Consider the following 24,920-nt stretch of genomic DNA (forward strand, 5'->3'; position numbering starts at 1 on the left):
TTCACAGGCCCCTCTCAGGGCAAACCCATTCCAGGGCTCCCTGCCCTTTGCAAAGAAAAAAAAAACTCTTCCCGAGGCTCTCAGAGGCCTCTCTAGGTCAGTTGTGTTACTGCAAGATTCATATTTTTAAATAATTAAGATTTATATGATGGAGGAAAGAAAATACAAGATTGAATACCTCAAGTGAGAATAAGAAATAATCAAATATTGCATGCCAGATCTGAAAAATAACTACATTCGAATTCTAGAACTGAAAATACAAGTATCACAGTTTAAAACTCAATGAGTAGATGAAACGCCAGATTAGATAAGTAATGAGAAATTGGTGAATTGAAGACAGGGGAGAAGGAATAAAAAATAAAGAAGAGAAAACACCTAAAATCCATTTAAATCAGAATAAAAAGAGAATGGGACTGTGGTGTTATTTAAACAGATAACTACTGATAATTGTTTTAAAATTATGAGCTACATAATTTACACATATTCAAAATCCCCTCAAACCTCAGGAAAATACAAATGTAAAATTGAATTCACATGTATTATGAAACAAAAACAAAGAGTGATTCATAAACTAGCCAGCAAGATGGGAGAAGGGGTATAGTTCACATTCAAAGAAACAATCACATTGTATAATTGAGAATGAAAGTTGAGTGTTATACAAAACTTTTGGAAGCTGAAGGTGATTGAATGATATATTCATAGTAATAGAATGCCAAGAGAAGGTGGTGAGGATAGTCTGCCCAAGTACAGGCAATAACTGTGTTCACTGTCTGTAATGAATTTAAAGCTATCACAAAACTGAATAAAAGCCAGTCTGCTTTTTATTATCACCATACCCTGGAAATTCTAAAAATTGTCAATGATAAAACATATCTTCCTGCCTGAGTTAACTATTTTCACTCTCCCCACAGTTTCATAGAACTGATGAATAAGTGTCAATTTAAAATTCTATGCTCTGTAAAAGTAATCTTTAAAGAAAGAAAGTCTATCGTTTGCAGTGGCTCCTGCCTGTAATCCCAACACTTTGGGAGCATGAGGTGGAAGAATTTCTTTTTTTTTTTTTCTTTCTTTTTTTTTTTTCTTTATTATTATTATTATACTTTAAGTTCTAGAGTACATGTGCATAACGTGCAGGTTTGTTACATATGTATACTTGTGCCATGTTGGTGGGCTGCACCCATCAACTTGTCAGCACCTATCAACTCATCATTTACATCAGGTATAACTCCCAATGCAATCCCTCCCCTCTTCCCCCTCCCCATGATAGGCCCCGGTGTGTGATGTTCCCCTTCCCGAGTCCAAGTGATCTCATTGTTCAGTTCCCACCTATGAGTGAGAACATGCGGTGTTTGGTTTTCTGTTCTTGTGATAGTTTGCTAAGAATGATGGTTTCCAGCTGCATCCATGTTCCTACAAAGGACACAAACTCATCCTTTTTTATGGCTGCATAGTATTCCATGGTGTATATGTGCCACATTTTCTTAATTCAGTCTGTCACTGATGGACATTTGGGTTGATTCCAAGTCTTTGCTATTGTGAATAGTGCCACAATAAACATACGTGTGCATGTGTCTTTATAGCAGCATGATTTATAATCCTTTGGGTATATCCCCAGTAATGGGATGGCTGGGTCATATGGTACATCTAGTTCTAGATCCTTGAGGAATCACCATACTGTTTTTCATAATGGTTGAACTAGTTTACAGTCTCACCAACAGTGTAAAAATGTTCCTATTTCTCCACATCCTCTCCAGCACCTGTTGTTTCCTGACTTTTTAATGATTGCCATTCTAACTGATGTGAATTTCTTTAAGCCAGGAGTTTGACACTTGCCTTGGCAACACAGTGAGGGCTCATCTCTAAAAAATATTAAAAAGTACCCAAGGGTCATTGCATGTGCCTGTAGTCCTAGCTACTTGGGAGAATGAGGAGGGAGGATTGCTTGAGGCCAGGAGCTCATGGCTGCAGTGAGCCCTGATTGTACTACTGCACTCCAGCCTGGAAAACAGAGTGAGATACAATCCCTAAGAAGAAAAAAAAAAAAAAAAAAAGCGAAAGAGCGAGAGAGAGAATGTAGGTGAGCCCCATGAACCCCTAGGCATTTTTGGATATTGACCTTATTTCCTGTGAAATTGCTAACCTCACTTAATTCTGGTAGTTTTTTTGATAAATTCTATAATCTTCTCTACAAAATAGGACAATTTTTCTTTTCTCATAATGCCTTTCATTTATTTTCTTTGACTTACTGCCTTTGCTAAATATTGCTTCTGTAAAATGTTGAAGAGAAATGGCATACTGAAATCCTTGATTATACCCTGATCTTAGGTGGAAAATATTCAGTGTACTACTAAATAGAGTGTTAGTTGTAGAGCTTCACAGTTGCTTTTCATCTATTTGAAGAAGATTCCTTCCAAGAATGCCTATCAAAAAACAAAACAAAATCTGACAATATCAAATATTGGCAAGGATGTAGTAGTTGCACATTTATTGAGGAGGAGTAAATTGGTACAGCCTTTTTGGGAAATTGTTTGGAATCATTTGGTGCATTGAAAACAAGAAAGCCAGGTATGGTGGCATGGGAATGCAGCCCTAACTAATCCAGAGGCTGAGTGGGAGGATAACTTGAGCCCAGGAGGTAGAGGTGCAGTGACCTATGATCATGCCACTGCACTCCAGTCTGGGTGACAGAGTAAGACAACAACTCTAAAAAAATAAAAATAAAAATGAAACAATTTCCAAATCAAATTGTATGCACATACGTAGCAAGAGAGATATATGACAATATTGATAGTAACATTATTTATAAAAGATCCAAACCCAGAAGCTGAAATATTGGTCCAAAGTTGTTAATCAGGGTATATTTCCTCAAGAGAATAATGTACAGAAATTAAAATGGCATAACTACAGCTACAGTCATCAACGTGAGTGAATCTTACAAATCTTACAAACACAATGTTGAACAAATGAAGCAAAACCCCAAAGGCTACATTTAATATAATTCATTTGTGTGAAATTCCCTCTAAGAACAGGCACAAGACAAGGATGCCCACTTTTGCCACTCCAAGAGTACTGGAAGTCCTTGCCAGAACAATCAGGGAAGAGGACAAAATGAAAGGCTTCAAAATGGAAAACCAGAAATTCAATTATTCTTGTTTACTGATGATAAGATCTTATACCTAGAAAACTCCAAAGACTCCACTGAAAAAAAATCTTAGATTTGATAAATGCATTCAGGAAAGTTTCAGGATACAAAATTGATGTACAAAAGTTAGGATTTTTGTAAACAAATAATGATCTTGCTGAGTACCAAATCAAGAAGATCCCATGAACAATGCTACAAAACAAAACAAAACAAAACCAAGCAAAATAAAAACACTAGAAATATACTTAACCATGGAGGTGAAAAATCTTTATAAAGAGAACTACAAAACAAGATGAAAGGAATTGCAGATGACACCAACAAATGAAAGAACATCTTGAGATGCTCATGGATGGGAAGAATCGATATCATTGAAATCATGATACTACAGGTTCAGTGGAATTTCTACCAAATTACCAATGCCATTTTTCACAGAATTAGAAAAAAATTGTAAAATTCATATGGAACCAAAAAAGGAGCCTAAAAGTCAAAGCAATCATAAGCAAAATTTAAAAAGCTGAAGGCTTCACGTTGCCTGACTTCAAATTATACTACAAGACTATAGTAGCCAAAAACAACATGGTACTGATATAAAGATAGACACAAAGATCAATAGAACAGAATAGAGAACCCAGAAATAAAGCCACATACCAATAGCCAACTGATCATTGACAAAGTCAACAAAAAATATATACTGTGGAAACAACAATTAAGGGTGCTGGAAAAATTGGATAGATACATGCAGAAGAATAAAACTGCAGGTACACCTCTCTCAATATACAAAAATTAACAATAGATGGATTAAAAATGTAAATAAAAAACATGAAACTATAAACGTTTCAGGAAACACTCTTCTGGATATTTGTCTAGGCAAGGAACTTATGACCAAGTCTTTAAAAGCAAATGCCAGTGAAAACAAAAGTAGACAAATGGAACTAGAAAAATAAATGCTTCTGCACAGCAAAAGAAACAAGAGTGTAAACAGATAACCTACACAATGGCAAAAAACAATTTGCGAACTATGCATCCAACAAAGGGCTAATATCCACAATCTATAAGGAACTCAAATAACTTAACAACAACCATGAAATAACCCCATTAAAAAGTGTGAAAAGGACAACAGACAAGAGGCCAAGAAATGTAAGAAAAATACTCAATATCGCTAATCTCAGAAAAATGCAAATTATAAGCACAAAGTGATACCACTTTTCACCCATCAGAATGGCTATTACTAAACAATCAAAACACAAAAGTTGTTGGCAAGGATTCAGAGAAACGGGAATGCATATGCACTGTTGGTGAGAATGTGAATTAATACAACCTTATGGAAAACAGTATGGAGATTTCTCAAAGAACAAAACATTGGAGTATCCTTAGATTCAGCAATACCACTACTGAGTATATACCCAAAGAGAAGGAAATCATTCTATCACAAAGATACCTGTACTTGTATGTTTATTATCATACTATTCACAATAGCAAAGATATTGAATCAATGTTAGCATCCATCAGTGGAAGATTAGAAAAAGAAAATGTCATGTGTATATGTGTGTGTGTGTGTGTGTGTGTATATATATATATGATACACACATACCATGGAATACTATTCAGCCATACAAATGAATGAAATTATGTCTTTTACAGCAACAGTGGTGGAGCTGGAGGCCATTATCCTAAGTGAAATACCTCAGAAACAGAGTCAAATACCAAATGTTCTCATTTATAAGTGGGAGCTAAGCAGTGAGTACAAAGAGACATACAGAGTGCAATAACAGACATTGGAGACGTAAAAGGTGGGAGCTTGGAAGAGGGGTGAGGACTGAAAAGTTTCCTATTGGGTATAATGTTCACTATTCAGGTGATGGGTACACTAAAAGCTCAGATTTCACTATTATGCAACTGCATGTGAGAAATCTGCACTTGTATCCCCTAAATCTATATTTTAAAATTTTTTAAATTTAAAATGCATATAAAAGGAACACTACTCTGTGGACCAATCCATTAGAAATCATTATAGTTGGACATAACTTTGAGCATGCAGGCAGATTTTGGCATGCTGGATATGTTCCGTTTTCTCAATTGTTTAATAACGCCTGCCCCTAAATTTGCAAAGCTCTCTGCATGTGATTATGTTTTAATCACAGAGAGACAGAGAGAGAGAGAGAGAGAGAGAGAGAGAGAGAGAGAGACAGAATTGTGCAAATAATGGTGTGTTGTATTAAAATTTGGGCCTATAAACCAAGTTTTCACTCAAAAATGTATTTATTTCCCTCCTCCACCTTCCATCTCCTGCAATTGGATCAACAATATTCATTGCTTTCAGAATATGAAGTAAAGTCCAAAATTTATTCAAATAGAAGAGAATGATTGGTTTTGTGTTCCAAATTAGATTTTTATGCCTGAAAGCAGGGACAATAACCTTGAAATGAAAGGCTTTTCATTTTCAAGAGTCTGCTGCTTTAAAGAGTCAAAGACTAGGCTTTGAAGGAAGTCAAGCTTAATATGTTTGCCGTAAAGAAGTGATAGGAACAGAGACAGAGAAGAACCGCACTACCTGCCCCAAGACCTTAGATAAGACAACCCAGTGTGTTTGCCTTTGATGGGGTTAAGCTCATTGAAACACATAAATAAATCCACCATTTGAGAATGGCAAAGCAGCTTAAGCATAGAAACGTTGGTGTGAATAGGTCTCAGCTTAAAGACTAAGAACCTTCCCTTACTAAGTCTCTTAGGATCAGCGTAAGAAAGAAATTTGGATAAAATTTCAGTTTGAATTATCCCTCAGCTCTATCTATATGTAAAGAATTATCTGATAAGATGCAAGCAGTTCGGAAATATGCACACTACTATAGTACTAGAAATAATCTAAATTAACTAGGTGACTAGAAGATTGGTAAATCTAAGGACTTCTCATCAGATGCAACAAATGCAGAAACTTGCATTGAATAGCAATACAAGATGAAGTAGGTTTTTGAAAGTGTTTACAGATGAATAGGGCAAATAATTTCCTATTACCTATTACCTACCGAAATCTGGATGCTACGTAGGACACTATGTCACCTGGAACTGAGAAGCCACATGGAAGATAATTTATGAAAGCTATATAGAACCTTGGATGTATTGGGATACAACAGCATATGATTGAAAAAATTAGCGAATTCATGAATATTTTTTCAAGTGATTAAATTGTATCACTGGGTTCTGTAGACTAGGGGCATGAAATAATGTTTCAAGTTTATTTTTAGAAAAATAAATTATATTTGCATTCACTTCAGTATTAACTATAAAACTTGACCTGACTCAGAGCTGAATAATACATATTTGTTAAATTAATCATACATAGTCAGTGTATTCCATAACTTGAAAAGTCAAAATACCTTGTGATTAATATTGTCCAAAGATTTTAAAAAGAAACTAAGTCTAGATTCTTTTCCTACCATAATCTATACTTTTCATACTGCTAATTTCAAATGTTCTCTCCAATTTCCAATTTTTAGTGTCACTTCAGTCTTTAGACTAATCAGCAATCCAACATGTGTTTTTGTTCACAGAGTTTTAGGCAACAACTCATTTTGTGAAATTAATCTTGATTTTTAAATTTTGTACACATTTCAATGGTTGACATTTAACTTACCTGAGCGTATAATTTTAGAAAAGTACTGCATGTTCGAACCCACTTAAACTATCCAAGATAGGTCCCTACAGATTCACTATTTATCTCTTAAATGCAGCCTGAGAAAGGAGAAAGTAGGGAGCTTATATATGAAGTTGTCTACTGCCCACATCAAACTACCAACTAAGACATCTTCAGGTGATGCCATGCTTTGTGGTTTATTGATATCTGCAAATAATGTAGAGAAAGATAGGATAAGCATTCTGCTTTGGCACTTCTAACACAAAGTTGTGGCCACTTGATAATTTTGATATCTTTAAGGTTGGTCTTGGAAAATCATAATACTTTGAATTACGTACCATCTCTCTATGACAAAGAAAATTTCAAATGCAAATTTCTGAGTGGTTTTAGTTATACAATCACCTAAAAAATAAGTAACCAGTAATAAAGACATAAAAAGTAGCTAGTTGACTGAGGTAAATATAGTCAAGTTTGATGCATACATGAGTAAATAACTGAAACAAAATATTTTATATAAAACTAATAGATATCAATCCAGAAAATATAATAAAAGACAATAAAGTCAAAAATATTATTAATTGAAATGTAAAAAGCTTCAAGCATGAATGCAGATTCCTAACCACGCTAACAAATAGGAAAAATAAAAAGTAATTTTGGATCTTTAAATGGCAGTTTATTGACATCAATCAAAAAAGAATGGATATTTACAAATCAGAAACCACCAACATATACTAATAGGAGAAATGACGGCATTTATGGCTTTTTGCAACCTCATTTTAATATAGACAATGATATAATGTAGGGTACAGTAGAGTAGATACATTCTTATTTAGCCATTATTCTCTAAAATTATTTTTTAAATTTCATGCTTCTTGTAATGAAAGTTATGTGCATGCAACTGCCCATGTGGTATCAGCTTTTTAGGTTGTGTTTTCAGCATTTTTTCTAATAAAGAAAAAATACTTTTGTAAAAAAAATTTATTAAAATGAGTATACTGTAAAATAGTTAATATTATATTAAGCAAAATATTAATAATTATACCCAATAAAAGAGCAATAATAGCATTGAATTTTGGGGGAAAAAGGCTACAATACAATTTTTCAAATGAAAACAAAAATATATTTTCAAGAGGAAAGTAATAAACTTTGATATTATTAAATGAGAAGGATAAAGTCATTATGTTAACTTTTAAAGCATTAAAACAAACCATATGTAAAGATAGTGATGATTTACAAACGGATGAATAAGGTTCTGTATTTATCTGAGGATGCTGATAGGTCTAGTCTTTAGCTATTGGCCAAGGTGAGGATTTATGAATGTGCTATTTAAGGTCGAAATATCATCTGGTAACCAGACTCACCATGGATGGTTTGGTACTGGCCTAACTGGTTTCATAATCTTAGACTTATTATATGGCTAAGGGACTTAAAGACTTTCCTGAGAGCTTTCATACCTTTTTTGTCCTACCAATGCTTGCCTGGACTCTAGTTCTCTTGTCCCAAAACTCAACTTTGTCTTTAAATAAAATCCTCAAGGGAGAATGTTTTATGGAGTCAAATGTGTCCTTTATCCAAACTGAGTAAATCTTTGCAGCATATAAAAACAAATAATAAACTAACACAAAGTGGGAAGATAAAACAACAAAATAGCTTAATCATGTAGAAAATGTAAAATAGAATCAGAAAAAGAACAACAGAGAATGCAACTAGTCAGAAAGTAGAAATTTCTCCAAATACATGAGTAATTATTATAAATGTGAATGTAAATATGTGGAAGCACAACAAGAACTAAGTAAATTTTGTTTTCTTGTTTTGCATGTCTTTTTTTAAACGTTACTCAAAAAGTTTTCCCAATGCTTAAATTTCCTCTGAAATAGTTATTATTTTATAATAAAAATATGTTATTTTTAAATGAAAGAAAAAATTATTCACATTACATTTTTCTTATAGTTACTGCCAGAACGTTGGCCTAGTAAGGATGATACTGCAACCTGCTTTCTCAACTCACAGCTTCATCCTCTGTTATTATAGATGCTGAAAAACATAAATCTGACATTTCAGTTGGTATTCTGACTCATGGAAAAAGGAAACTAATGTGAAGAAACTGGGCCAAATGTAACTAAGAAAGGAAAATATGACAAAGACTATCTTTCTCTCAGCTTTATGTGATGTTAACAATTTGTCTCATTGTGTCTTATACCATAGAACATTTTTGAATGGTATTATATGTCAGTTAAAATGTAGCATCCTTTTGAAAGCAGTCACTCAAAGTTTAAAGAAAAAAAAGATTTGGATATTTTAAAAGTAAACAGGATGAGTTCTTTTAAAGTTGAAAGTCTTTTTTGGCATCTTTCAAACTAGAAATGAAAAAATCGTGGAATCTCATACACGGTAAATTGTATTTCATTGGTTGGGTAACTGTATGTGATAGTTGAGAAACTGATAAAGGCTTGAACCTTTGCCATTGGTGAGTGTCTGCCAAATGAAAAGTTAATAAAAGAAATCATGTCAATGTGGTTTCAATGATACTGTAAATCTTCAAATTAAATATCAAACTGAAAACACAAATACTCAGTTCAGGACGTATGCTTGACTTACAAATAGATGAATACAACATGGAGCTACACTTTCTGTTTTCACGTATTGGTCCAGAATAAGCACAAATTAATTATCATAGAAGATAATTTATACAAATGCTTAGCAATAAACATGAGGAGTGCTAAAATATGCTGGGTGCCAAATAATCCTTCTGCGTGATATTATTTACCCTGGAATAATTGTATGGACATTTGCACTGTAGATGCGAAACAATAGTGATTAAAACTCCTGGTGCCTTAGCACAAATTAAGATGGAGAAACCTAACTGTACAGATAGTAACATTCCCTTCATGGTTATGCAATGACAGTTTAAAAAGTCAGTATCAAGCAAGTATTAGAATTAGAGAAACTTGCATCCATCTCTAAATGCTTCACAACATTTCATTAATTAAAGCTTTTCTGATGAGATATGTGGCAGTATTAACAAATGCAACTTATTGTTTTTATTATTTCAATATTGGCTAATAAAATGTGTCATGAACAAATATTTTCCAAATAATGTGTGGTGTTATAATCATACATGAATAAAATATCCATTCGAGGTGCATGGTAACCTAGTGAATTTTACTATACCAGTGTATGAAAAATTCATTGATACCATTTCAGATTTCACATTGCAACTAATCTTTAAGAAACTACCACTTGTCAGGTTTGAATATAGTATCAAAAGTAGCCACAATTATCTAAAAAGTATTACCAAAATACTTCTCAATTTTTCTCATGTCGTTGATGTGTGGGGTTAGCTTTACTTTATATGCTTCAAGCAAAACAACATTATCGCAACAGATTGAATACAGAAAGCTACTCGGGAGGCTGAGGCAGAAGAATCACTTGAACCTTGGAGGCAGAAGTTGCAGTGAGCCAAGATTGCGCCACTGCACTCCATCCTGGGTGATAAGCGTGAAACTCCGTGTCAAAAAAAAAAAAAGAAAAAGAAAAAGAAAAAGAAAGAAACAAGAAATGTGAACCCAGCTCTTTTCTATTGAGATGTGAAATAGTGGCATTCTTCTCACTAATTGTTTTGGATGATATTGTTATTTTCAATAAACCATATCAACATAATGGGTTTAATTTTGTCATTATTATTATTATAAAATAAATTGTTCAGTAATGTTTTAAATTTAGTTTCTAATATGGCAAATATAATATGTAAGCCATATAAACAAAATCTCTTTGCAGTCCTTCATAATTTTTAAGACTGTAAAATTGCTAATCAAAAAGTTTGGTAACTACCCTAGGAAAATTTTTGCACTTGCTCACAGGGATAAATATAAGAGAATGTTCATATTTTTATTATTATAAAATCCTGGAAACAACTTACTATATTTGTATGATGTATGAATAAAATAATTATGTTATATTAATTTGTGGTATTGATTTTACCCTATGACTATTCATAGCAAAATGTAAAATTAAAAATTGTAATAATTATCATCATAATGCAAATCTTCTAACATGATTTTTTTTTCTTGCAAAGACCTACTTCTTTCTCTGTCATGTTGTTTCTAAACTATTCTATATCCATTCTCATAAGAATTTAATTTGCTTTTTTTTTCTGAAATTGACAAAATTTTAGAGTATAAAGATTTCTTTACACCACTATATCGCCTCAGTTCTGTTTTCAAAACTTGGTGTTGCTTTGCTGTTGCAAAGCTAGGTGTTAAATATTTTCACACTCCACTATTTAGATTTGGTCAAAGGGCTGGTTGCAAGCACTAAATAACTGAGAGAGGCTTTTCTTCCTTTTCATTACACCACAGGAGCAGAAGGAACTATAACAATTTTCAGGAACTTTGAAGGAAAAATATATGTATCAAATAATTTTTAAAAATATTTATCTATATATATATGACTTTGTGTTTTGACTACAGAGGCTATTAAAGACAATAGATCACATGCTTTTGCATTCTGGTGACCCCATTACTAAGCAAGAAAATTTCAAGTGACATAATAAAAATATTTCCCAATATTTTCTCTTTTTAGATCAGTGGGGCAGGTTTCATATGTGGATAAATTATGTACTTTCCTTGAAAATCACATTAAAATTAAAATTATTTGTTAAGCTCTGATTCTGTGACCTGACATTTATGTTCATATGCCAGTAGGTACCTATTGGACAGGGAGAGGAGAAAACCCAAAGGGTCAGGGAAACCATGGCTTGAAATATCGACCACAAGGCAAGAGCACACCTAACATTGTTAGCTGTTTTTCGGTCTGTTTATTGGTTTTGTGAAATATCTTATACCTGAAGCACCTCCATATTACCCTTGTCCCTTTTTTCTTTTTCACTTACTATTTATTTAAGAAAGCATTTCTCAATAAGTCCTCTGAAAATATTGATTTGCTTTGGTGTTATAAGAGTAATATATACTCGATATAAAAAATAAAAATATTGCCATCATATGGGACACAAGGTGGAACTCAAAAAAATAATAATGCATATAACTGTAGGCATAGAGTAGAAGGTTTAAGATGAATGGTTCTGGAGCTTAATTCTCTGAAGTCAAACCCTCTCCCTGCCACTCTTTAAATGTGTGTTCTACAGCAAGGTAATTAACCTTTCTGTGATTTGGTTTCCTGGAGATTGAAATAGTACTGACCTCCTAGGACTGATGTGAGACTTAAATAATTAATTAACATTTCACTGGTAATAGTGACCTCATAAGCCTGAAGATAAATCTAAAGATTAAATTAGCTAATCAGTTGTGAGAATGGAATTAACCTCATAATAGTATTTAACACCCAATAGGTGTTCACTTTATTAGCTGTATAAAATAGCATGCTTTTACAGCTTTAATTTCATTTTCAGTATAATATTTGGCAACTGCTGTTTCACTTAGCATAAACATTTTTCTCTATTAGTACCACTATCTGTAATAAATCTCCAATATTACATTTTATGAAAAAAATATAATTTAATCAGGCAACCATATTTTGGGATATGTATGTTGTTTCCATTTTTAGTTTTACAGATAAGGCCAAATTTAGCATTATTTTACACACATTTATATGCAAATCGTTTTTATTGCCTAGGATACTTTTTCAGTATTGGAAATACTAGAATTAGGTGTATTCACTCATTCACTCCAAGAACATTTAGTGTCTGTCTGTTTTGAGGCTGGCATTTACCTTCAGTTGACTGTCTGATTGTCACAAAAGGAGTAACCTGCATTTCTGTTCCTATAGAGATTAAATCCCATGAGGAAAAATGTGTGCTTTTGTACACATTGTCAAATAACCTTATCGACAAAGTTGGTACTTTGTCAGTCATCTTCTCATCAACAATATATGAAATGCTATTCCTTAAATTTAGCCAATGGGGAATATTTTAAACCAACAAGCACAATATAACTAAAGAAGCAAATGACACAATAACAACAACAACAAAACTGTGCCAATTAGTTACAGAAAAATAGTATGACATTAATTTGTTTTGCTTTATTTCTATGAAGTCATTCTTTTAAATATAAACTTTAAGTATTGACACTTCATAGCTACTGACTTTATCTATTACTCTGGCTCATTTTATATTTGAGGCATAGAGAAGAGATTACTTGATGCCAATATGCCCACATGAAAAATAAACATTTTCTATTTTTTTTTTTTTTGCAGATGTAAGTGGCGAAATGATTCAGTTCTGAACAATGAGATGTGAGCTCATTAGATTTTAGTGAAAATCTTTTTTTCTACTTTACATAATGAAACAGTTTTTAACAAAAGGATGGAGGTACATATATATACATATACTTTTTATATTCTATACAATTTCTAATTTTAGTTTCCATTTTGTCAGTTGTTTTAGTCTACATAGAATTTATTCATGTACCAAACAAGTACTTTTCATGTGCAAAAATATATCAAGTGAGTCCATATTTTGTAGCAATGCTGGTTAAATGCACAATAATAAGAAATAAAATCCGATCTGAATACTGAAAAACACTTCTTTGCTATGTTATTTGGACAAATTATTTAATACATCTGAATTTCAAATGCTTCATCTGTAAAACAAGAGTCATATTATCTATTTTACATGATTAATGTCACGATGAAAACAAAAAGTGTATGTTGAATCCTAAGAATAGTACGTTAATTAATTTTATCATTGCTATAATTACTATAATTACTATTTTAACTTGAATATCCCAAGATTGTGACTAAAACACAAGACTGTATTCTCCAATCATGGTAGATTGAGGGCTCAGAAACCTTACTGTTGGTAATTAAATCATGGTGGCATGAAGCCTTTTTATTGCCAAACCACGGTGGATTAAGGCCTCAGAAACTTTATTGTTGACAATCAAACGTCCCTCAGTGTTTTCTCTCCATTTTGGGGGACATTAAAATGGGATCCCATGTATGCCCCAAAACCCAGTCTGTCACTTCTCTTCACCTCGATGCCTGTTTTCTTTCCCCTTCCTAGTTCTGACTGTATTTGTGTCTGCTGCTCACACAGTTATTTAAGTGCTTCTTGGTGGTACTGCCCATAATTAGCAAACCAGCTTCCAGACATGGTGTCCTTGTTACTGATGTTGCAAAAAGAGTGAAACTCTGTCTCAGAAAGAAAAAAAAAAGATGTACATTCTAAATATAACATTTAAACTGTTTACTGTGTGTTGATATTAGGAGATGCCTATTTTCATTCTTTTCCTCCCTTATTTTTATGATTAGTACTTTGTGAATAATGTCTTACCAAAGAAAAATTTTGAATGAATCTTTTTTTTTTTTTTTTTTTTTTTTTTGAGACGGAGTCTCGCTCTGTCGCCCAGGCTGGAGTGCAGTGGCCGGATCTCAGCTCACTGCAAGCTCCGCCTCCCAGGTTTATGCCATTCTCCTGCCTCAGCCTCCCGAGTAGCTGGGACTACAGGCGCCCGCCACCTCGCCCGGCTAGTTTTTTGTATTTTTTAGTAGAGATGGGGTTTCACCGTGCTAGCCAGGATGGTCTCGATCTCCTGACCTCGTGATCCGCCCGTGTCGGCCTCCCAAAGTGCTGGGATTACAGGCTTGAGCCACCGCGCCCGGCTTGAATGAATCTTAATTGGAGCACAAGACAAACAACAGAATTTATGCAAGGCTGTTAAAGCATTTTTTTAAAGTTAAATATGACAACAAATGAATACTAACAATTTAAATATGCCAACATCTTGCACTTTAATGTCATTATAAAATTTGTAAAATACACATACTATTATCACAATTGCTGTTTAAAAATACATGATACTGACATGTTATAATTACTTCCATTTTACAGTAAAAGAAATGATGACATTAAAAAATAATTTCTTTCCTTTACTTAACTTTATATTATTTCAAAGATCTGGACTATCCACACTGGAGATATGACTGCGGTAGCAATATGAAAGATACGTGCCACAGAGGAAGAATACAGGCATCAAAATGAGAAACTTGCTTTTAATTGTAGTGATTTGTGACCTGTGAAAATATATTTTATCTCTCAGACCTAGTTTTCTCACTAATGAAAAACAAATAATAAACAATTTCCATGGGTCTACCGTGATGATTTGATAAGAAAAAAAAAAAAACCCATATGTAAAATTCCATTCAGGAACTTACCACCTAGTATAAAAGTTTAATGAATAGTAGTTTTTCTCATGTTAACCACAACTACATTTATATTAATCACCTCTTCCAAACACCTGAAACCACTCTTTTTTCTAAATATATCAATTCTTTGAAATATTACATAAAATATTGAAGTCTCAGAATGTCATCTTTGTTTGTAAATAACTTTCTCGTTATTTTTTTTTAAAGAATGTTTTCATGCTATTATACCAAACTTAAATCCATGACGTTTTAGAAATAAACAGGATATATAATATTTAAAGAATAAATAAATATGTTTTCCTTCTATCCTAATGGATACTTAGCAATAAAGAGATCTATTTTAAATAACATAGAATGCTGCCTCTTTGATCGAGGTTTAAAAAGCACATTTTATATGGTGTTAGAGTAGCTTACAGTCTTTAAATTTTTCTTACTGGCTTCCACCCGAGAAAGGAATGGCATTTTCTTTGTTACCTTATGATGGAAGAGGTAAGCGAAAGGACTGCTGAGAGATCCACTGATAGTGATTTACCCTACTTCTTCACAAGCAGCAACTTCACGTTGCTTTTACTTTATTTCTGACACCTACTAAATGTGTTAAAAGCACTCGTTCAGAATTTATCTTAAGTAGGTTTTCGTGAATTTAATATTGTGTGGGCACTCAATCTTTGCAAATGTGGAGGGATTTTTTTTTTCCCTGAAAAGATTAGAAAGTAGAACAGCTGCCTTGGGCACTATATAGCAAGTGTACAGGTTTCTAAGATCAAGGAGTGGTTAAGGTCAATATCTCAATTACCCTTTGTCCTGAAAATGATTCTATGGATAAAGTAAAGTGTCCTGGCAGGACAACATGATAGAAGATTGTGCACTTAGTGCCTAGGATCTAGGATCTATTTTACTTTGGATAAACAGAGTGCTTCACTCTCTTTCCTTTCTGCCAATCTTCTTTTTAAAGGACTAAATTACCTAAATGGAGAGTGGGTTGTTAAATGTCTGAACTTCAAGATTCTAAAAGTACTGGCGGTTTGCCATATTGAAGATCTGACAAAGACTGGCCTTGTTTTTACTTAAACACTCCTCCCCATTTAGATATTGACAATATAGAGAATGAGAATGTCTTGTAATTTCCTGCCTCACTTTATGTTCACTGGGAGAAATCAATATCTTTACAAAACTTCTGTTTCTTCATTTCTTTTCATCCCTACTTCCTTCCACTGAAGTATTCATTGGAATGGTAACTTTCACAATTCTAGTTACTATTTTAAAATGTACTCCGAAGATGCTATCCCTGCACTGTTTTAAAATGCTATTCTTCCTGGAGTGAATTGGAAATACAGAATGAAAACAGGAATCAGCAAATGGAAAAATCTATGGTGGTGAGTTGGAGACACAAATAGAAAGATGCTATTACCATTTTCAACCTGGCTAAGATTGTTTTTATATCTAGCACCGTATTCCCGTTGAAAGGCAACCACTGTGGTATATATACATGGTTGACTGGATTTGATTCCAATTACCAACATTTATTAGCTTTGTTTCCTTTATTTGAAGAAGTTATTATTTAGCATTTCCTGTCTTTCTCAAATAAAGCTAAAAGGAGTTAAATTCAGAGAGTGTGTGGGTAGCTAGCTAGAACATAGTAAGAACTCAATAAATTTGCTAATGCTGTCAAGGCTCAAATTTTCTGATATGATGCCCTTGACATATTCAGGTCTAAGACAAATTATTTGTCAAGTTTCTTTTATAGTAACTCCAGAGTGATTATATCATGTCCCAAATCTGACTATAGCAAGTTATCAGAGGGCAGTACTATTTTTCCCCTCTTAAAACGTTTACCGAAATTCAGAAATGTGTATCCAGAGAGGCTTAAGTAGCACTAGTACAATTTTATACATATTTTTCTATGGGAAAATACTATTTCAAGTGACTGTTGCTCATTTCCTAATTTTCCAAAAGCTTTCAGTGTTGCTAAAGTGCAATCTTAAATTATATGAGCTCCAAATACAGTTAAAGCGCAGAAGATAATCCAGGCAAAAAGAGGGAAATCTGTAGTACAAGATAAATGTAGAAAAGAGTAAACCATTTTTAATTTGAAGTAACCAAGTCAGGCATATAGCTTTCATCACTGTACATGAAGTAGCTAGTTGAAATGATTCAAAATAATGCATTTAGCTAAATACCAACAGTATATTAATTGCTCGTTTAGAAACAACTGGGTAGTGACACAGAAGACACAATTAAATAATCTTTAAACTAGTTTAAAGATCTCAGCTGATGCTTTTAAAATATATTATGGTAGTAAATTTATTCTAAAAAGTTAGAAAATGTTGAAATATTGAACATATCCATTGTGCTACCCAAATTCCCATACATACACACACACAAAAACACACACACACAATCATTTGATATTTTAATAGATTTCAGTTCTGTCCATGTTTTATAAATATTATGCATAGGAAAGAGTGATTGGACAATTGTTTCTGTTCTTCTTCCTTTATGATTTTGATTCTGTCCTCCAAATCTATTGAAAATATAATTTGCTTTCCTTTAGATTTTAAGCACCCGGCATTGCATTCCTTGAATATCCTTCACAATATTATCATTTCATCAAACAAATATTTAGATGTAAGTTTTATTTTATCTCATTTTCTCTCCATAGTTAAAGGTCCCACTGTATAATTATACACACACTTGAAGATGGACACGACAACGTGATGAATAATGAGAAACGATGCCTGAAGTGTCTGCTACACATTCAGTACTGAAGAGTCAAGATTTTCTCCCTTTTCCTTTCACAACTCAACTATCCTTTTCTTTTTCCTCATCATCCCCCATCACCAACAAGAAGATATTTAGTCTGATTTTTTGTTAGGAACAGTAAGAAATTTTTTCTAATTTCTTTTTGGATTGTATTTCATTTAAATGTACATTATTGTTAAATTACACATCATCTTTCCTTCCCCTCCTCAACTTGTTATAATCATCCATTTAGTGTAATAAGGAACATTTTTAAAATAAAAGTAAAATAACTGATTATTGACCACTGTAGTCTAGCAGAAGTTTACAAATCAAATTTTGAGTGGATAATACCCTTTTCAACAAAAATCCTGTTAAAGAAATGTTTAAAAATGTATCTCTTATGAAAGTCCAGCTTTCTGAAGGTCAAGAAGGTTAAGACTCCACTGAGTCTTAAAATCTATCAGTTTTTCCCAGTTCAGGACACCACCTGCAATGGTGCACTAAATCAGCTTCCCAGCCTTATTCAGAAATCAAAATTCTAGTCCTGGTCAGACAACTATGCAGTTAATGAAATCTAAAATAATAAAGTCAGAATAAAAATATACACTCTTCATTTGTTCTTAGGAAGCACAGGTTTGTGCCTGAAGTTTTGTCTCAGGGATCTCTTTCCCCCAAGGTAACCAACCTGAATCTTTCATTTTAGGATTTTAAATAAAAGATTTACGAAAACTCAAGTATCTTCTTGTAAACTGGTGAAGTAAACTTTCAATTCATGAAGTTTGTATGTGTGAAATAACTTTGTTTTAATAGTTTTTAAAAATTAGTATTATTTTTAGCTGGTAAATCATAATTATATACATTTGTGTATATAATGTGATGAGCTTTGTATTTCATAGGGGCACAAGTTTCTGAAATTTTATTCTGACTTTAAAGATAATTTTTCATTGAACATTCTGGAATACATTTTACGTATTAAGACTTTTTGTCAGTCAATTAATCAATCTAGTCCATTGTGTAATAAGATTGCAAAGACCTAGTGAATTCAATCATCATCCCCATATTCTTTTCTAGTTTCTTTTCTATTTTTTCTATTCTCTGACATATATACTGTATCAAAACAGTATAATCATCTTGACTCTATCTGTAATCACCAATATAAGTAATATCTTAAAAGTATTAATATTCCCCGTAATACACTGAAAAGATATGCTATTAAAAACAAAAAATAAAACATACTAATCAATGGAAGCTTGTTTAAACTTATCAAAGCATAAAATGATCTTTAATGTATATTTGATTCTAAAATGATAACTTAGTGATCTATAGGGTGTTGAGTAAAGATCATTTTTAACTGAAGTACTTGTTAGCATGCTGATTGACTTACTTGTGTTATAAACCTGTTTATCCACAGACGCCGTCCATAACATTTGGCAGTCTTTGCTAACGCACTTTTACCTTTAGCACTTCAGATTGGCATATCCTTTCCTTCTCTTTCTTTTCAACCAAACCATAATTGTTCTTCAAGGATTAACTAAGGAAGCACAATATATTCCTCTGAAACTCCAGCCCCATTCACCTGTCTTCTTCTTCTCCTTTTCACCCTTTCCTTGGTTTTCCTCATGTTCTTCTTCTTACTCCCCTTTCTCTTCGTATTTCTCTTTATCTTCATCATCTGACTCAGAATCATCCTTATAAAACTCCATTCCTGTTGCAGTTGTTACTGTTTGAACTTTTCCTTCCACAGATTTTTATTGATACAAATGTTTGTACATATTTATGAGGTGGCATGTGACAGCACAATTAGATTCTGAGCTGCTGAAGAGAAATATTATAGCTCACATGAAAAAAATACAACTTTTTAGTCTCACTCAGTAGTTCTTAAATATTGTGGATCACGTTATTAATTTTTTGTTTCATTAGTACATAAAGTAAAATAAATGGGTGAGGGAGCTTAAAGTTTTATTTGTATGAGAAGATTTAAACTAAATAAAAAATAAGACAATGTAAATAGAAGATAGAAATGTAGTGTTTAATAGTTTATACTAGTATAAGAAGCAAATAAAGACTAAATAAATAAATAAATAAATAAATAACAAAGAGAAAGAAAGGTTACACATAAGGCAGATCACTAGAATTACTCCCCTGTAATTGAAGCAGCTTCTTAGCTGCTTATCCTAATACCTAATAAATGAATGGATGAATGAATGAATGTTCTTGAAATTCTCTACATGTGACCAATGAGATTATTCTTTGATACCTAATTCTAAATGTACACTTGGCTTGCACCCACCTTGATTGGGAAGTGTGTAATGTATTTCTATTTCTGGCACTCTAAAAGAGACTAACCTAAGCAATTAATTATATAAGACCACCTCTAGCGAAACATCAACTTCTATACAGTAAGTGGTAGAAAACCACCCCAAATGCTGACTCATTTGTTCAGAAGAAAACTGATCTTCAAGGTAAATGGTCAGAGGAAATTTGTTTGACTCATTTATTAATCCGTCCCTTTATTCATCTGTCCCACAAAGGATGAAGAAGTACCTACTCTCATTCTGATGTGGGAGATGGAGAATAAGCAAGCAGATAAATAACATATAGGTAGCACATCAAATAATTGTAAATACCATGGGAAAAATAAAGCATAATAAGGGCATTAAGAGTAATTATTGTGAATTATGGGGTCTGGAAGGATGGGCATTATCATATGTAATGTATTCAGGTACATTCCTACACCTATAGGAAGTGAGGGTGTGCATACTGTGAACATGTGAGAGCAAAAGCAGTCCAAACAGATGGGTCAGTCATTGCAAAGCCCTCGAGTTTGTGTATTGTAAGGACAGCTGCGAAGCCAGGGTGTCTGAGCACAGAGAGCAAACAAGAGGTAAGGAGCAAGATACGGGATCTGAACCCAGCAGGTTCTTGTTGACTGTTACAAGGGCTTTTGTTTTTAGTATAGGTAAGATGAAGAGTCCTTGAAATTTTTTGAGGGAAGACATAAATTCTTGTCTTTTTGAAAGGCTCATTCTATTTGCTCTATGGGGAAAAACTAAAGCCGAAATCCAGTTAAGGCTGATACCACACGAACTCAGGTGAGAGCTAATGATGCCTGAGCCCATAATGAGGGTGGAAAAGGTAGTGAAGAGTGATTGATTTTTTATGTACTTGGATATTTGGTATATATATAAATGGAAATATTTTGAAGGTATGCCAGTTGTTTCTTTTCCCAGGTGGAAAGTGTATGTAAGGAAAAGGGCAAAATTTTAAAATGTCTCCAAACCCTAGCAACTGAAGAAGGAAATTTCCATTTAAAGATGTGAGCAAGTATGTGAAAAGGCAAATTTGCATGAAATGTAATTTGTTTTGTATATGGTTAAGTATAAAGTATTTGTTAGAACAGGCAACTTGTATATCAGTGTAGATTACAGAAGAAAATTTATACTAGAGATAAAACTGGATGTGTCAATCAGGGCTGAGTTAGCAAAGCAGCATTATTAGAGTAATGTATAGTGTATTGTATGCATGTGTGTATGGGTGTGTGTATATATTCACCCAGACACATATACACATGCGCATACATTTGTTACAGAAATTTGATTTTAAGCAGTTGTGGGAGCCAGTTAATCTCAATAAGATTCTTCTCATCAAGTCTGATGCTGGTAGTAGAAGCAAACAGGGTAGGCAGGTTTGGAAGGGATGCTGGATAGAAAGGAGGGGAGACCACCCAAGATTAAGCTGGAACCCACAAACATGATCTGGACTCCAATGAAGATGCACTGAAAATAGTGTCAGCTCTGGTTGCCTCTGACCTTGATGGGGAAGGGATCCTGAAGAAATTGGGCCCTTTGCATGCTAATAAACACACTCACTGGATCCAGGAGTTTGAGAAATGCGGGGAAAATAAAGGAATTGCAGGCCCTGCCACTGTCTCATGTCAACGAAGGAAGCCAGCAGATAGGTGGCAATATGTGTAAGATACAAAATAGCTTCTGCTTCACTTTCACTTTCCGAATCTCCAGCGAGACCTCTTTTGTGAGGTTGCTGAGACATCGGGATTTATATCTTATAACAGGTGGCAGTTTCTTTCTTAATTAAACTGAAGGTTGATAGAGTGAAGAAGAGGTCTTGAGACTGATCTCTTGGACTTTTAAAGAATTGTCGTATGGTTCATCTTCTGGAATTTTTAAAAATTGTTTTTAATTTTTTTTAAAAATTAAGCCAGCTACAAATTCAGAGAGAGCAGAAGTTAATTAAGAGTCAGATGGAGACAAAGAAATAGACAGACAGAATGCTGAGTCATTTTGTTTACCAGAAATTGTTTCAAAAATACTTTCAATTAGAATACATTCAATGCCTATCTCCACCATCTTTAAACTGCCTACAATCACTTTCACATTTTTATTTGCAGCATTGAGTAATGCCTTTTTTTTTCTTTAACAAGGAGAGAAAATTCAAAATAAATTCTGATAATACTATGAAGATGGGGAAAATCATGGTAAGATAGGTCAGTATTTTCTCAAAATTTAAATGAAATTCAAATGCACAAGCAAGACTCTGGGCAAGAAATCTGATGTTCTCATAAGAACGATTGTGGAAATCTGAAGGATTTATAGCCTGATGGGTACTGAATTTTACCTATGACATTGGAATTATTTTAAGCATGAAAGAAATAGATCCCAAAGTAAGAAACTGACCTGTCGTGAGATCTTGTCTGCTACATCTATGAGTCATTTCAGGATGCCTGTGTTTTTTGGTAATTTTCCTACTCATCTCCTTACAGACATTGCTCCAAGAAAATGGCTCTATCTCTATTACCTACTCATCCCCTCTCCATTTGGTATGGGTATATCCATTTCTGTAATAAAAACAAAACAAAACAAAATGGAACAAATCTCTCTATTTATAATACCAACTCCCAAACTGTTTTTCTCTTTCTTTTCTCATTCAAAATTACTAAAAATTTATCATATAGTTTTCAGAGTCCAGCTCTCTGCATCTCATTCACTAATGACATTTTAAAATTTAACACTGTAGTTTCTTTCTCCATGCCTGAAATCAAAATATTCCTTGAAAGAAAATTAAAAGCCTGTGAGTACTAAATTTAATGAAAAGCATTTCCATCCTTTTATGACTGTATCGCTCTACATTCCAATCAACACTGCTGAGCTTTTGTTCCTTGTAAAGTTTTACTCCATTTGTTTGCCTGATTATCTTGGTGACTCTTTGACTATTTCTTTTTATTTGCTTTTCTACTTTTATTTTGTTTGCACTTGAAACTCATAATCTCTATTTCTTGCCCTCACCTCTCCTGTGGCTTCACATGTGTATATTCACCTGTATTCTGAACATCTTCCTTTGGACATCCCATGGATAGCTAATAATTACCATCTGCCAACATGAACAAATCTTCTCCTTCAATTTTTCTCCTCAGTCTGTTTTTCTTCTAATCCTGCTATCATTAATTGGAGAGCCATAATTTGTTTTTGACCATGTCTTTATTCTTATAATCACACATAATGAATCAATTCAATAAACATCTAATGTTCTCATTGTATAGAAATTAATAACCAGAAGGACTATGATATAATAAAGTTAATTATCAACTCAAATAAATTAGTATATTAGTATAAAACTAAGCCTAGCACTTAGAAACTGTATGATAGTAGACAAATTCTTAAGCATCTCCAAGTCACATTTTATTCTTTTATGTTGGGAAATAAAAATAATTCATACCTCACAGATTAGATTCAATAACTCCATACATGAAAATATTTTAGTATCTTCCCTGGCTCAAAAATATGTTTTCTTAATTATGATTTTGCCATTTTTATATAAAATCTCATTAGTTCTACCTTAGACTATTATAAGATTCTCCTAACCAGTTTCTCTGACTAAAATCTGTTCCCTTTGAAAAAACAATTCTCAGACAATTAAATTATTTCTAACATTTACTTTTGTCTATAACTTGCTACAAAGTAAAGTGCTTCATTTATTATTATCACTTACATCTCATAATCAAATAATCTTATTATTAAATACTAAGTAATCTGGCTTCTTCTTTCATGCCCAGAGTCATCTTTTGCCCTCCCTAAATTGTAACTATAATTACAATTCTATTTGCCTAAGGCAATTTACATGAGCAATAACATCTAACATGTGCCAGGTTCTCTAATTATTTTACATGAATTAACTCAGTAGTATTAGCTTAATTTTCATATTAGCATTTACGAATGAAGAAGTAACTAACTTGGCCAAGGTCACACAGCTAGCAAAGGGCAGGCCTATAATCTGAACCCAGGAATAGTGGCCCCTGAACCTGACTTTCTAATTGTCCTACTCCATGTCCTCTCAACCATACCTTGGCTTTTATTTATTTATTTATTTATTTATTTATTTTTTATTATACTTTAAGTTCTAGGGTACTTGCACAACGTGCAGGTTTGTTACATATGTATAGATGCTTTTAAAACAAACTCTCCTGACTCCCTGTTTATGCCAAATGGAATAACTCTTTGAAAAAAATCAAGTAAATTGAAGAATGATATATTTAATTTGGAGATTTATCTAGCTTTTGAACAGTTTATACACTGTAGGTTCCAGTGTAAAAGACTGAGAAACAGCATACTCAAAGGAAGAGATTTCAGTATTTTACCCAATAGATAAAGTGGTCTAAAAAAGTATCAGGCACATTAAAGGCGTTAAAAAATATGTGTTAAATAAACTAATAAATGAGTGAAGAATGAACCAACAAATGAATGAAAATAGAATTCATCTAACAGTAAGGAGGTTTTTTTTTTTTTTTTTTTTTTTTTGAGACAGAGTCTCGCTCTGTCGCCAGGCTGGAGTGCAGTGGCGTGATCTCAGCTCACTGCAAGCTCTGCCTCCCGGGTTCAAGAGATTCTCCTGCCTCAGCCTCCTGAGTAGCTGGGATTACAGGCGTGCACCACCACGCCCAGATAATTTTTTAATTTTTAGTAGAGATGGGGTTTCACCATGTTGGTCACGCTGGTCTCAAACTCCTGACCTCATGATCCGCCCGCCTTGGCCTCCCAAAGTGCTGGGATTAAAGGCGTGAGCTACCACTCCCAGCCAGGAAAGTTTCTTAACTTCAAATTTATCATGGAGGAATTTAAAAGTTTCAAAACATATCATGGATGAGTTTAAAAGTTTTATGGACTTACATTTTTCTTATTTTATGCATGATTTTCTTGGATAATTAAAGCCTGAACTGGTTTCTTCATTTAC

At 33.3% G+C, this 24,920-nt stretch overlaps 1 long non-coding RNA gene across 2 annotated transcripts in view; it reads left to right on the plus strand.

Annotated features, from left to right (window-relative positions):
- LOC105481676 (uncharacterized) overlaps positions 1-18,094 on the plus strand; it is a 60,201-nt gene extending 42,107 nt beyond the window's left edge. The window contains exon 5 of one of the 2 annotated variants that reach the window (XR_987079.2): positions 17,596-18,094. This is a non-coding gene — a long non-coding RNA (uncharacterized lncRNA). Of the gene's footprint in view, positions 1-11,473; positions 11,578-17,595 lie in introns of those variants that run through there. The other variant, XR_987078.2, reaches the window with a different exon arrangement.
- The last annotated feature ends 6,826 nt before the right edge of the window (positions 18,095-24,920 follow it).

This window comes from Macaca nemestrina, chromosome 16 (assembly GCF_043159975.1).
Source record: "Macaca nemestrina isolate mMacNem1 chromosome 16, mMacNem.hap1, whole genome shotgun sequence".
NCBI lineage: Eukaryota > Metazoa > Chordata > Mammalia > Primates > Cercopithecidae > Macaca > Macaca nemestrina.